This window comes from Dermacentor variabilis, chromosome 5 (genome assembly GCF_050947875.1).
Source record: "Dermacentor variabilis isolate Ectoservices chromosome 5, ASM5094787v1, whole genome shotgun sequence".
In the NCBI taxonomy this organism is placed as follows: domain Eukaryota; kingdom Metazoa; phylum Arthropoda; class Arachnida; order Ixodida; family Ixodidae; genus Dermacentor; species Dermacentor variabilis.
Window position 1 is genome coordinate 153554860 of NC_134572.1, and position 13980 is coordinate 153568839.

At 48.5% G+C, this 13980-nt stretch overlaps 1 long non-coding RNA gene across 1 annotated transcript in view; it reads left to right on the forward strand.

The window, feature by feature from the left end:
* Positions 1-3151: 3151 nt before the first annotated feature.
* Positions 3152-13980, forward strand: part of LOC142583259 (uncharacterized) — a 278491-nt gene continuing 267662 nt past the window's right edge. The window contains exon 1 of the long non-coding RNA XR_012828583.1: positions 3152-3397. This is a non-coding gene — a long non-coding RNA (uncharacterized LOC142583259). The remainder of the gene's footprint in view (positions 3398-13980) is intronic.

Here is a 13980-nt window from a genome sequence, read left to right on the forward strand (position 1 = left end):
TGCACTGGCCATGGACATACGTCTCCTGCTTGTACCGTACAGTGACGTCTTTGATTTGGGCGACAGGCCTTTAAGCAAAACATCTGTTGTTAGCCACCGTATAAACACTGGAGATACGAATCCTATTCGTCGGCGTCCCTATCGTGTATCGCATGCTAAACATCGAGTCATCCAATCAGAAGTGGACAAAATGCTCCGCAAAGAGATCATCTAGCCATCAGCCTGTCGTTGGGCTTCGCCTGTCGTCCTTGTGAAAAAGAAAGATGGTACCTGGTGTTCTTGCGTCAATTATCACCACATAAAGAAGATCACGCGAAAAGACGTCTACCCGCTACCACGCATCGATGACGCCTTGGGCTGCTTGCACGGAGGTAAATATTTCTCGTCCACCGATCTTCGATCCGGCTACTGGCAGATTTCAGTTGATGAAATGGACCGCGAGAAGACGGCCCTTATCACGCCGGATGGCTTATATCATTTGAAAATCATGCGCTTTGGCCTATGCAGTGCTCCTGCGACATTTGAACATATGATAGACTCTCTTCGTCGAAGCTACAAATGGACCACCTGTCTTTACCTTGACGACGTTACTGGGTTTTTCTCACACGTTCTGCAGCCATCTTACCCGACTCGCTGCAATCTTGCGGTCTTCCGAAAAATTGGCCTCCAACTGAAATCCAGGAAGTGCCAATTCGGGCCCCGTCAGATTACCGTGTTTGGACACCTCGTTTACGCACCGGGTGCCCAACCTGATCCGGAAAAAGTTCGCGCCGTACGCAGTTTCTCTATGCCACGCTCTGCTTCTGACGTGCGCTGCTTCATCGGCCTGTGTTCTTACTTTCGCCGTTTCGTCAAAAACTTCGCCGACGTTGCTCGGCCCTTTACAAATATTCTAAAGAAGAACACGCCATTCTCATGGGTCCGGAGCAGGCTCACGCGTTCGCCGCTCTCATCAGATTTCTGACCACTTCTCCAATACTTGCCCACTTAGACACATCTGCACCGAGAGAAGTCCACACTGACACAAGTGGCCATGGCATCGGAGCTGTTCTCGCGCAACAACAGACGGGTACCGAGTGCGTGATACATTAAGCTAGCCGCCTTCTGTCACCTGCCGAGAGAAATTACTCCATTAGAGAGAAATTACTTAGCTTTAGATTGGGGTGTCGCCCTGTTCTGGTTATATTTTTACGGCCGCATGTTTTCGGTCGTTACAGACCGCCACGCAACCTGCTGGCTGTCTTCCCTCCGGGACCCGACAGGACGGCTTGGTCGCTGGGCTTTGCGGCTCTAGGAATTTTCGTTTGTTGTGAGCTCTAAGTGTGAACATCTGCACAAGCACGCTGACTGCGTCTCTCGTCACACCGTGGATCCCCCTTAGCCTCCTGCGCATGATCCGGTGACCTGCGTGATGGCTTTTACTGACACGACCGACATGCGCGCTGAACAACAACGCGACGAATCCTTCATCGCCGGAGTGCAATGTGGCAGCATTGACGCCACGTGACGCATGTTCGTTCCGCACGATGGCATCCTCTACTGCCGCAATATCATCCCTGACGGCCCTGAGTCGCTCCTTGTCTTTCCTCCTCATCTGCGATCAGTCACTCTCGAACCACTTCACGATGCACCGACGGCGGGACACCTTATCGTTTTGCGTACAGACGACCATGTACGACGCCGCTTCTTCTGGCCGGGTCCCTACCGCTCCGTGCGTCGTTATGTCCCAACGTGCAAATTCTGTCAGCGCCGGAAGAAACCTCCCTTGCCACCTGTCGGACGACTCCATCCAATTGAAGTTCCCTGTGAACAGTGCTTTTGCGTAGGACTTGACCTGCTTGGCCATTTTCCGACGACGACAAGAGGGAATAAGTGGGTCGCCATCGCTACTGACTACGCCACACGGTACGCGATAACAAAGACGTTGCCGACTAGTTGCGCAATAGACGTCGCCGATTTTCTCATGCAGGACGTCATTTTTCACCACGGTGCACCTCGACAGTTACTTACAAACAGCGGCCGCTCATTCTTGTCTCGAGTTGTCGACGACCTCCTCCGCTCTTGTGCCACTCAGCACAAGCTGTCCACCGCTTACCAACCAGAAACGAATGGTCTCACGGAACGTCTCACCCGAACAATCACAGAGATGCTGACGATGTACGTCTACAACAATCACCGCGACTGGGATGCCACGCTGGCCTAGGTGACGTTTGCATATAACTCATCCCGACATGACACAAGGTATTCACCCTTTTATTTTTTGTATGGTCGCCACCCCACATTACCATTTGACACCCTCCTTCCTTCTGTGCCACGTGTTGCCACTGAGTAGGCTAATGAAATCATCGATCGTGCTCACATGGCACTTCAAGTCACCCGATCGCGTTCATTAGCCTGTCAGCATATACAAAAAGAACGTTATGACCGGCGCCATCACGATGCTTAGTTCGCGTCAGGTGCTTGGGAGCTCCTTTGGTCACCATGTCGTCGCGTTGGCTTCTCCCAGAAGCTTCTCTCTCGTTACACAGAGTCTTATGATATCCCACGTCAAGTTAACGGCCTAAACTACGAGATCGCCCCGCTACAGTTTGATGCATCCTCAAATGCGACGCCTGTTGACTTCGTCCATATTTCGCGGCTGAAGGCAGACTTCGCTCGCCATTCTTCGCCTACCATGCGCCGAGACGGCGCTTCACCACTCGGGGTTCCTGATGCGGAAGTATGAAAGAAGAGAGGGAGAAGATCGCGGGACGCTGGCAGCTGCGTGTTGTCTGTGGTTAGCAATCTTAACTAATCTGGCTCATATATACATACATATATTGTAAATACAATCCTCTATACCCCCAACATCACCGTAACATTATGATCCACAAAACATGCTTCCGGAGGAGGAAAATATACGCCATTTCTTATGTACCTGTCTTACTATAAATGGATCAGTTCTTTGTTATAGACAATATGCGCTATGACACGTTTTCCACCTGCTCTGCTACTGCCATTGTAAACGGAACCTGGGGTCCTTCAAGCTGCTTGCTCTGCAGCTTTTTTCACCTTGTTTTTCCGCCACAACCATGCACGTCCTTGCTTGAGAAAACAAAAAATAAAAAAATAAAAAATACAGATCTTTCGAAGGCACAGAGGCCTTGTTTGAAGTCACGCTCACATTCCTCCCGCGAACTTACTGATAAAGCTGATTAGCTCACAAACACGGTTTTACGTGTATTTGTATATAGCGCAAAGCTGTGTATAAGCGTGTTCCATATATAAGGGTGAAGATACGCGTCTGAATCCCGAGTTGTGCGAAAGTCTTCAAGCGAATATGAATACTCTTCCACTTGCCCTCATTACCTGCATCATTTTGATGACTAATGGGGCTACTATTGAGGACATGAAAGCGGTAAGCCATTTGTTTGATAACTAATAGTTGTCGAACAGTTTTACTGTAAGACGTCTGTGTTGATGACTTAACTTTGGGGAAGTGGACTCATTTTTTCTTCCGATTTTGAGGCACCGCGTTAGAGGTGAATGCATATTTCTTTGCCTCCGGGCGGAACTTTCTTACAGCGAAGCTGTTAGCCTTTCGGTAATCGGCAGTTTTCGTGTCCGCCCGTAAACAGAAATAATAATAATAATAATAATAATAATAATAATAATAATAATAATAATAATAATAATAATAATAATAATAATAATAATAATAATAATAATAATAATAATAATAATAATGATCACTACTATAATCATCATCATCATCATTATCAATTGCTCATTTCCCCTTAAGCAAGCAAAAAATTTAATGTTTCATTCTCTCCGTAAGCCAGCGGCTTAAGCATCCAGCAAAGTGAAGGAAACAGTGCATACATTCGCGGAAATCATCCATACAACACACAGGACAGCATATGTTTCCATAGAGACAAGCCCAAAACAAGCATCCAAACCATCAATATAGTTTTACATACCCCCCTTCAGCAGTTGTAGGGTGGCTTTCGAACAGCTTCGCTGGACATCCACTTTGGCAGGGCCTGGATGGCGAGTCGACTTTTTTTCTGTCGCGCTTCCGGTTTGCCATTCAGCTAAGAGAAATTTTGAAGATTGCACGTTGTAATTTCATGTGAGCCATTATGGAATACTCTTCTACCCTAACATGGAGCAGTCCAGTTAGAATAGAACCACAGAAACGTTTGCGAGCTGTTGATAACAACGTCTCCGACAACAAACCTTTACCCAACTGTTATTTCACATTTTCCACGACACCTGTTGTTCGTCCCCAGTATTGGTGATCCTCATCAAGTTGCTCTTCATAACTTTTCCTTTTTTTTATCTGAGCGCTATACTATTAGTGCCTATCAATATCATCTCTTGCGGTTGTATTGGAGGGTGCCGTAATTTGGTTTTTACTCGTGTTTTTACACTATGGTATATTAAAAATAATTTTCTCAAGTAGCTTTATGTTTTCTTCCGGGTGTTTCACTGTAACGCTGCTGCATGGGTAGGATGGCTTACTCGCTGATTACATTACGCTGCCGCGTACTTCCAGGATGGTTTCTCTCTGTAAAATAAAATAAAATATTGGAAGTAAATAAAATGCTCACTTGCTTTTTTAAAACTCGCTGCAACTATACAACGTGTGTGTTCAACAGAGAAAGAATCCATTGGGGGTGAAGCAGCTCCGAGAATAGTACGGGGGTTACACTGCAATTTTTTGTAGAAATCGCGTGGCGCAAACAGAAGTATTGTATACCTGTAGTTGTGTTTTAGAATACAATTATTAGTGTGGCATGTTTTAAGCTAATCACAGTTTTTGCCAGTTGCAGTCTTTTCCAAGCAAAGATGTCAGAATTAGTCATAGAGTTTGCAATGCTTGGGCAAAATTTGCAGAAATTCCGAAGTGCAACCGGCTTTGAGATAGCCGCCGTTAAACTTACGGTAAGAAGCACTGTTTCGCTAGTTACCTTATTGAATAATGTGCCTCTTCACGCATTGGAGGAACACCAATGTATTTCCTTCACACTTTGGGAATAAATTTCAAGATACTGGTGCTATTCTGAGAATACGTTCCAAGGGGAAATGCTTTCGAACGTACCAGCTGCCAATTGTTATTTGCAATAATTGCTTTAAGTTTCTTATTGGAAAAGAACAACTAGTGGATCTTCCGAATTCTTCGATCGCGCATTTCAATTTCGTGAGGAAGTATGGCTAGACTCTTTGAAAAATATTGCTCGAATACAGAAATTGCGCTATATTCTAAAGGTAATTTCATCGAATTATAATAATTAACTAACTCCTCCTATAACTAGAAATGAGGTCAGGAAGGCATTGCAAGGCATGAAACGGAGAAAAGTGGCAGGAGAGGATGAAATAATAGTCGATTTGATCAAACATGGGGGAGACATAATGCTGGGCAAACTGGCGGCTCTCTACACGAAGTGTCTATCGACTGCAAAGGTCCCAGAAAACTGGAAGCATGCAAACGTTATACTAATCCACAAAAAGGGCGACGTTAAAGAGCTAAAAAATTGTAGGCTCATTAGCTTACTACCAGTATTATATAAAATATTTATCAAAATAATCGCCAGTAGAATAAGGGCAACACTGGAATTTAGTCAACCAAAGGAGCAGGCTGGCTTCAGGAAAGGTCACTCTACAGTCGATCACATCCATGTCATGAGCCAGGTTATAGAGAAACCCGCAAATACAATAAATCACTTTATATGGTTTTCATAGATTACGAAAAAGAAACATTTTGGTCATATAGAGATACCAGCAGTCACAGATGCATTGCATAATGAAGGAGTACAGACCGCTTACTTAAATACACTAGAAAATATCTACAGAGATCCCAAAGCCACCTGAATTCTATAAAATAAAAGCAGGAAGATACCTATAAAGAAAGGGGTCCCACAAAGAGACACAATCTCTCCAATTCTATTCACTGCATGCTTAGAAGTATTCAAGCTATTAAACTGGGAAGGCTTAGGACTAAAGGTCGACGGCGAATGCCTCAACAACACACGGTTTGCGATGACATAGTTCTATTCAGCAACAATGCAGACGAGTTGCAATAAATGATTGAGGACCTTAACAGGCAGAGTGTAAGCGTGGGACCGAAGGTTAATATGCACAAGACAAAGATAATGATAAATAACCTAGCAAGGGAACAAGAGTTCTAGATCGGAAGTCAGCCTCTAGAGTCTGTGGAGGAGTACGTTTACCTAGGTCAACTAATCACAGGGAACCCGGACCGTGAGAAGGAAATTCACAGAAGATTAAAAATGAGTTGGATCGCATACGGCAGACATCGGGAGCTCCTGAATGGGAGCTTACCGTTATCGTTGAAAAGGAAAGTACATAATCAGTGAATTTTACCGGTGCTGACATACGGCGCAGAGACTTGGAGGCTGAGAAAGAAACTTGAGAACAAGTTAAGGACAGCGCAAAGAGAGATGGAACGAATAATGCTAGGCATAACTTTAAGAGACAGAAAGAGAGCAGTTTAGATCAGAGAGCAAACGGGCATAGACTATATTCTAATGGACATTAAGAGAAAGAAAATGGCGCTGGGCAGGTCATGTATTGCGCAGGCTAGATAACCGTTGGACCATTAGCGTAACAGAATGGGTACCAAGAGAAGGGAAGCGCAGTAGAGGAAGGCAAAAGACTAGATGGAGTGACGAAATTAGGAAATTTGCGGGCGCTATTTACCCCTGTCCTGCGGGCGCAGGACAGGGGTAATTGGACATCGCAGGGAGAGGCCTTCATCCTGCCGTGGATATGAGTTGGCTGATGATGAGGAGGAAGAATGGAATAAGACATGTTTGTGAACGATTGATATGTGTGCGATTTAATACTTGCGAAAAATGAATTACTTCTTTGCTATATACTGTTTTCCGCAGAAAAAGGGTTTTTTTCTCAAGTTACATATATTTATGCGAACTTACTGACAAAGCATAACAGCCACAAAAGCGTTCTTAGGCAGTTTTTTTTTCTACAACGTGCATATACATATATACAAGCGCAAATGTGTTCAGCATATAAGAATAGCCGTACGCTATCAAACTGCAATTTTTGTTACGCTCTTGAAGGAAATATGAATACTTTGGGACTTGCTGTTGTAATTAGCGTCATCCTGATGATGGGCCGCGTAACTATTGAAGACTTGCCAGAAGTAAGTTTTTTCTGAATATTTTCGAACAGTTTACTAAAAGAAGTTTGCTTTTGCGATATAGTTATGGGCAAGAGGACTTATCTCTATTCCTGTATAAAGAAACAGGAATTTAGGTAAATGTCTATTTCCGTATGGCAGGGCCGTATGGCAGGGCAGACTTTTGGCATATGAATATTAATCAGAGGCATTGATGTTACAGTGACTGTGAAGGCCTGTTTCAGTTCTTTCTTGAAATATTTGCATATTTAAACCTTTGGCAACTAGAAATGCTTTTCGAGCAATCTTCCTGTTTTTGAAGTACATTTGATTACTTCTTTCCAAAATACCCGGCAGGGCCGGCCAATGTGGTTGCCTATGGCAACGCACCTGCGAACGTGACCTAGCAAAATTGTGCATGGAATTTTAAATACGTAAGTATTTCTACGCCTACCCAACAAAAAACCCGTCCTCTCGTCCGTCCTCCTGTAAATCCGTCGCGCAAGATCATCGCTTTCATGATAGGGCCCGCAATAACGAATGAATTCACCTTCATGATGCCTCTCGCTTCAACGCGAACCAAGGGGCGAGAACACATTGCACACGAAGCTATCAGCACTCGGTACTCCCGTTCCTCCTTCGTAGGTCACTTTCAAGGTAGGTCGTGCAGCCACGCCATACGCCGCTGGTGCGAAAGCAAGGTTGATCACGGCTGATAATTGCTCGCATCCAGAGGAGAAAGTGTCATCGATGACGTCTACGTACGGGGTCTACCAAACGTGATACCGTTCAATTATATCATGTACTACATCAAACATCTACCAGCGCTTGTCTTCCATGAAGAAGCGGCATCATCCAAACACACCATCATATCACATGAGTGAACATTGCTAATGCTCACCTCTTCTTTGTCGTCTTATGGTGGTCTATGTAAGTACTTCAGGGTTGTAATCACGCGTCTCCGTGTCAGATTCTTTGACGATGTTTCTCAGAATATCAGCACACATAACAGCATAAGACGGCGAAACAGCAGGTGAATAGTAGGACATACGCATCATTAAGGATAATCCCACCGGGGATTCTGCGTGTAATTTGTAAGGCCTGTGCAGCTTCTCACGGATCTTGAGCGTCGGGCTTGCACTCCATATTTATGCCGGAGAGAAAAAGTATGAAAAGCCCTTCCTTCTCCAGTAGACGCGAACCACGATGTTTCACTGCATTTGTTCATTGGAAAGAGAAAATATAGAATAATGAGCAACGTGTACACAAGACTCCAGATTGTGAATACTGCTGCCTGTTGAATGCACTCCTCGCCTGTAAGGCTAGAGTGTGCACTGTCCGCCAGAGATACTCAAGACAGCACTTACGCGATACTCAATTGTTGTCCCTCCGCTTCTGTGTAATTTGTACACAGATAGAAAACTGATGGCACCTCATCTAAAGCAAAAGAATTGTGATGATCACTTTGAAGTTCGCGCGGGTATGTCGGTCGGGAACCGACCTACTCGCTACTTACCCGCTATACGAGCTACTTACCCGAGCTACTTATACGAGCTACTATACGAGCTACTTACCTACTACATACCCGCTACACGAACTTCGCTCGGGAACCTGGCACAGTTCCACATGATATGCCATTGGTCCGCCGTACCCACTGCACAAGCACCGCACACAACACTTGGATAGAGTGTTGGGTGAAGCACGCGTAGTACTGCCAGGGCGAGGAGTCAGCCAGTCTGTATCTGCCTTAGGATGACGGCCTCGTCCCGACAGAGATCCGGGTGGGGAGGCGGCATTGTTCGTCGAGCTTAAGAGGCAACACTTAGCAATTTCGCCATAACTGGTCACCCAGTCCTTAGTTTTGAAACACCACACGGAACGGGAACGCGGAGCGTAAGCGCTCGCGCCGCCGAGTGGGCCGCCTCGTTCTGGTTCGGTGAGGGTGCACATTCGCCGGCGTGCGCCGTGAACCACTTATTACGGATGGTGTTGTCGCGGTCTTGGAGCTGGAGCTCGCCGATGACGGCGGGCGCAGGCGCGCATACTCGTCCCTTGGCAAAGTTGCGCATAGCGTTCCTCGAGTCGCTGAGCACGGTACGACACTCGGCCTCAGAGATCGTCAAAGCGCCAGCAACTTCCTCGGCATCTGTGGCGTCCGTGCACCGCACGCTCGCTGCCGTAGTCGTGGTGCCGGTGGCCGCCACAATGACCACTGCCGTGTAGCCTTCCTGCTTGTATTCAGCGGCATACACGTACCGAGCGTGCGGGTCTGGGCGTTGTAATATCCTTTGTCGGCTTCCAGTTTCGGTTTCGAATCGGTTGCGTCAGGGCTCCACTCAGCGCCAAAAGCTGTAAGTGCACCAGCTGCATTTCCCCTCGCTGGAATAAAGTCATTCTTTGTCTGGTCCCCGACTCGTGCAGTCCGGCTCTTGTTTGCGGCGCTTTGCGCCCCGACCGTTAGGCCTCATGGCGTAGGTCCTCTGTCCAGCTGCCCCTTCGAAGCTACAACAGGCGTGTTGTTCGGTGAGGGCCTTGGACCGCGCCTGCCACCGTTCCTGGTTATACTCTGGGTGCATGTTCTTCAGAATGGCGTCCACGTGGATGTGGGCTCGCGCCTACTCGTGGACCTCGCATGACTGCCGGCTGGGAGCTTGGGGGTTGTAACCCAGGGACGTCTGTATACTGCGGCCCATCCTGGTGGTAGAGAGGCCCTCCATTTGCGCGGTGAGCTGCGCCTCGGCTCTTTCTTATAGGATGTTATGAACGCCGAGCTGCAGGAGCCGCGCCGCACTCGCGGTCTCCATTAAGCCCAGCGCCGTCTTGTAAGCCCGTCTGATCAGCGTGTTCATCTTGGTCCTGCCAGTGACCTGTCAGTTGAGGTAGGCCGCAACGTGGGCATTGTGACGGATCACAAATGACTGGACAAGGCGCACGAGGCTGTCTTCTTGCATGGCCGCCCATCGTGTCGAGACTCGGTGTATGAGCCAGATGGCGTCCATTGCCTTGGTGGTAAACTTCTTACTCGTCTTGTCGTTGCGGTCGCTCTTGTTTAGCAGCAGGCATGGACCCTGATTTTAGGAACTTCGGGGATGCGTTGCCCCAATGAAGTGGCGATCTTGATGTGGTCGCACTCCCAAAGGAAAGCGCGTTTCCTTCCCAGTCACACCGGTGTGAGGAAGAACAACTCGGATCTGGCCGTCGAGCACATTAGGCTGGTGCCGACAAGGTGCTGCTCGATGGCGCTAACCGCCGTTTGCAGCTGGTGCGTGATGCTGGCGTCATTGCCGCCGACAGCCCAATGTGTAATGTCGTCGGCGTAGATCGTATGCCGGACGTCGGTTCGTGCTTATTCCCTCGCTGCCTCGATCACAAAGAGGTTGAAGAGTAACGGCGTGATGACCGAACCATGTGGTGCCCGTGCTGCCAAGCCTGCGTTCGGGGAGCCTGAGGTGTCCGGCTTGCAGTGCAACGGTGTGGTGGGCAAGAAGTCTTGGATGTAATTGAAGCTCGTTACCCCTATGTTGAGTCCTAATATTGTGCTAACATGGCTGTGTGTTTTACTTTGTTGAATGCGCTTTGTAAATCGAGCCCCAGAATTACTTTGTTGTCTTGTGTCTTGCTATTGATGATTTCTTGTTTGATTTGTAGAATGGCGTCTCGTGTGCTGAGTCTGTGCCGGAAGCCGGTCATCACGTCAGGATAGAGGCCTTTCTTCTCGAGGTATTTCTGCCACCGGTTGTCTACCACGTGCTCCAGCACCTTGCCCACGCAGGGCGTCAATGATATGGTACGCAGGTTGCCGCTGTCCGGTGGTTTGCCCGGTTTCGGGATCAGGATCGTTCTTGCTTTTTCCACTGTCGGGGAAGCCTGCCCGAATGCCAGCATTCGTTGAAGTAACGGGTTAGAGCCTCAATTGATGCATTGTCGAGGTTGCCTAGCATCTTCTTGGTAACAAGATCGGGTCTGGCTGCTGAGCTGGTGTTGAGCTCGTGTAGAGCTACCGGTACCTCTGCCATGGTAAGGCCTCGGTCGAGGCACGCGTTGGGCAGGCCCCCTACGGCGGGTGGTTTGCCGTTGGCGTGTCCGGTAGCTATTTGGCTTCCAGACTCTTGACAACAGCGTCTTTTCCTTGTTGTGTTGTCGCGTACATGAGGCGGACCACGCGGTCGTCCTGGTGTGAATTTGTCTTCGCTTCGTTTAGGAGCGGTCGAGTTAGATTGCAGGTGCAACCGCGATGCAGTTCTCTGTAAGCTCGTTTGCAGATTTCTTTACACTGCTAACGGCACAGAGCCTTCCCGTGGTGTTCAATGGCCGCGTTTAAGTCGTCCACCTTGCTCAATTTGTGATTCAGCCGTTGCCACTTGCAGTGCGCCTGTATCGAACGTTTAGACTCGGTCAGATGGGCCAGACGGCTGCCCATGGACACGCGGTTGTCGTCCTTTTCTACGGTCTTGGTGGCCGTGCACTACGTCGCGGAGCTCTGCTGTCCAGGTTTCGACGTCTGTGATGTGTTGTGCTGTGGTTGGCGCCTCCATTACAGAAACCGTCCCAGTCCGTCCATTTGTGCATAATGGTGTTACCCCGGTATAGATTGGGTATTGTAATTTCGAGGATGTAGTGGTCGCTGCCCAGATCACCACTGGTGTTGTAACATATCACTTTGCCCGTGTGGTCATTTCTGATGAGTATAAGGTCTCGTGTTGTGTCTCGTGCGACGGAGTTGCCGATGCGGGTGAAATGAGCGGGGTCGATGATCAAGGCATGGCTATGGTCTAGGGTATCCTATAATATGTCCAGCCCCTTCGCCCTGTCCTTCACGTATTCCCGTGCTCTATGGGCGGCGTTGAGGTCCCCTCCGATCAGCAACGTTTTGTATATGACTTGGGTGGTGGCCGTGTGTAGTAAGTTCTTCGATTTCTGTGTTTGGTGTTTGGGATTACTGCAGATGTTGGGGATTTACAGGCTGCCCTTTCCATTGTTTGCTTAGGATGATTTGGATGAAGGTATATTCCATCCTGCTGCGGTCGTGTTTGAGTTTATGCTCGATGGACGTGAGCCCTTTGCGGACGAACATGCAGAGACGCCGTCCTGCCGCCGGGCTAACGTGAGCGCGATACCCAAGGAGGATGGGTGTCGACGTCGGCGTTACTTGCAGCAGGATGATGTTGGGTTTCTTGTTTACTGTGGGGATGTGTTGTTGCAGCACTGCTCTCTTATTCTAACGGTGGCAGTTACACTGCCAGACCGTATGGCCCGGTAGCGATCCTAGTGTTGATTGGGGTTGAGCCATGGATGTGGCGAAGTTGGGGCTTGCGTCTGTTCTTGGAGGTATGAGTTGTTGGCGAATTGCGCCGCAAACACGGAGCTGCGTACTATGGGCTTGAAGATGTGGTCAATGAAGTCGAAACGCTATAGCATTGTGCGGAACGACGTGGTGCTCAGCTAATCCAGCTGCGCCCCGTTGTCGTTGGTGGGTGACAGAAGCCGTGCTGGCGTAGGTGCTGGTTAGCGCTTCAATTTTGGCTTCGAGCTGAGTTTGCAATTGGGGCAGGCGCTTTAATGTCATGATGAGGTGCGTGCGCGTTTCTTTGGCGCTGTGTAGTGGTCTTCTTCTGCTGGGCCTCGACTTGGGGTGTGTCCATTGAATGTGGGCCTTGGTGGGATGTCGTGTCGGTGTTCTGCTCGGCGACAACGGCGGTTGTAGGTTCGGTGCGTGCTCTTTTCTTGGGGCTTGGTTCAGTGGTATTCTCCTGGGGCTCGTCTTGGTTTTTGTCCATTGATTGTGTGCCTTGGTTTGATGGTATGTTGGTGTTCTCCTCGGGGATAACGCGTGTGTAGATGTCTCGGGTGGCTGACCCGGGACAATGGTTGGCTAGGCTCCCTGTGCTTGGAGTTCTTTCGTGACCTCGGCCAGCTGTTGGGCAAGCCGGCGCGTGGTTTCTTCAAGCGTCGCGTTGGTTACGCGGAGTTGTTCGAGTTCGCTGCAGTAGGGGCTGTTAATCTACGCCTGCCAGTTGCACGGAGTGATTCGGCATGTAAAATACCAGAAATAAATTCCATTCTTTACATGGACATAGCTTCGTACATCCCATTGGCAAGCCAGAGGATGTGCAGTTCGCAGTTCTTTCACTCATAGCTGTGGACTGGCTTGCTTCTCACCACTCTCACATGTCTGCCTCTTGCCAACACGAGGACGTACACAGGCCCTGCTTTGTGGAGCCTCTGAGCAATGTATTCCATCCGTCAGCAGCCGCACGACTTCAACGTCCTCATTTTTAAACTGTACTCATGTGTGTATAATCCAGGACACAGCGTTGTACTCCTGTCATTGCACGCAAATATCGGGTAGAGTTACTGGAGAACTTCCGCGGAGAGTGACGACATCCACGGAATGAATTTGTCATGAGCGCGGCCTTATAACGGCTTCTTGCGTGTTATGTCAGAGGCGCAAGTGACTGGCAGTACCCACCTCTGGTCAATTGCAACCTTGAGCTCTGTTCAAAGACATTGGTATTGCAACTGCGTACAGCACCCTATACCAGCTGGCAGTAATGGATGGGTCGTAACACAAGTAGAACATTTGACAAATTATGCTGAAGCTGTCGGCTACATCTGAGATTATAAGGGTTGGTGACGGCGTTTCTTGCGAGACGTCTTTTTACGCCATGGTTTGACGCCTGCGCGTTTTTGACTCACCATGGCGAGACTCTTGCGTTGAGTTTTTATCATGTTCTCGGGGCGTGCTTAAACTACCGTAAAACCTACTTCAACATACCATCCTCCGGCGATTGGTCTTGCATAGCGCTTTCAATGCACCCGACCCGACAAGTCCGACATCG